This window comes from Penaeus monodon, chromosome 19, assembly GCF_015228065.2.
Source record: "Penaeus monodon isolate SGIC_2016 chromosome 19, NSTDA_Pmon_1, whole genome shotgun sequence".
NCBI classification, from domain to species: Eukaryota; Metazoa; Arthropoda; class Malacostraca; order Decapoda; family Penaeidae; genus Penaeus; species Penaeus monodon.
The window spans coordinates 47,553,075-47,554,980 of NC_051404.1; positions in this window are offsets into that span (position 1 = coordinate 47,553,075).

The following is a 1,906-nucleotide window of genomic DNA, read 5'->3' on the forward strand; positions in this document are numbered from 1 at the left end:
AATTAATTACGTCTACCAGTCTTGTCTGTAGGGGACTCTCTCTGGAAACCCCCGTTAGAGTCAGGTATACACTAGGTCAAGCTGGGGGAGGGGTGTGGGAGGAGGAAGGTGTTTTATACGCAGGCTCCCTCGTCGTGATGGAGGAAGCGTTAGAGTGGGGTACAAGCTATTCTTTCAGATGCTCGCGGAGAACCAGTATTTCCTCCTCGTCTTTTCCTCCTCCGTCGTATCTTCATCGGGTGTTTTTGGTGGAATGTACTGCGTTCTCTCCCGCTACGTTATCGACTTCTTTTTTTGGTTTTTGGTTTTCTTTCCTTTTGTTAGCGTGCAGTAACTGTTCTTTTTCTTTTGTATTTCCTGTCTTTTCTCCTTTCTTTCTTTTTTTTCGCGTGTAGTAACTGTTCCTTTTCGTTTTTTTTTTCTTTATTTCTTGATTTTATTTATTTACTTAATTTATGTTTTTTTTCACTGTTCTTTGTTTCCCTTTTAATTCTTGGCTTTTTTTTTGCAAGAACTTTTTTTTTCCGATCCGCCTTTTTGGTTCTCGTGTTTTCAGAAAATGGGGTGACTTTATTCTTTTGTGGAAAATGACATAACTAGGTCTTTTGATTTTTTTTTACGAATACAGCCCCCCCCCCTCCGAAAAAAATTAAGTCCAGAGAAGGTCGGTGTTTGTTCAATCCACACTCCCCTTAGAATAGGCAGTGTTAGGAATACTTGGTAGGCTGAGTAAGGGTGGAAGAGTGGGCCTGTCGCCGGTTCCTAGTCCTGAAGTGTTCTGAGGAAGGGAGGTCCTTAAGATCCTAGCCTGCGTCGGGTGAACCACGGGATTTGGATACGTTAAGAGTCGTCTCAGTGTACAAAAAAGTGAATTGAAAAGAGGAGTACAGGAGTATGCAGAGAAAAAGGTCTTTCTTAAGAGATATTACCTAAAGCAGGTTTACACAGCCCTTGAAGAATATTGAAAATCTCATAATCTCTGAGTCGCGATTTTTTCTACAGATTCTATGAGAGAACTTTGTGTATTAGCTAGAGTTCTCGTGGATAATGCATTGCACCCGTATGGTCCAACTACCTAACGTAGACGGTGGCCTCATGCTTAAACTGTAATCTCACTCACCTCACTGCAAGCGCACTATCTTCCAGTATTACAGAGTAAGTTTGTACCACCTTTCAGAAATGACCCCTGGATTCCTCGACAGTGACCAACTTGCTAACTTACCAACTTAGTATCCAGTAGTCTAATGGACAAGAATCTACTAGGATTCTATTGGCCATTCCTCAAACTTCCTGTTATCCCTTGAACTTCTACAAGGAAATTCAGTTTCATTTATTCAACTTATACCCAGGAACAAAACAGAAAAAAAGGTTTCAACACTAGTAGAAATGAAAGAAATTTACTTAAATGCAAAACACCAGAGACGGTTGTATTGTGTATTCTTTAAAATAGAAAAGGTGAAGGTTACACGACTTTAACTTTGTCAAAATAAGAAGAAAATAGTCTATACTTACCCAACTGCGATTAAATGTTCGTATGTAGCTCCTGGGCCCCTGTCCCTTACGTTTAAAATTACTTACTTGTTCAAAAGATTCTTCAATATCTCTACAACTTACTTTCTTTCGGTTTAAACTCCATGGCTTACTATAGAAACAGTACTTTTTTAAATCTTCTCAGCTCTTTTAACTTTACATGGCAACCTCCCCCCTACATTTTTTGCTGAAGATAGAAACATGGAACAAGATCTTGCATGGTCCATATACAGTGCCTTGAGGAAGACCCGCCTTTAAACCGAGAGGAGGAACAATTTTCCGAGTACAATAAATATACGACAAACACTCGCTTAGTCCATATACGCCACCTTGAAGAAATCCCATCATTGAACTGAAAGGAAAATCCTTTTAGCCG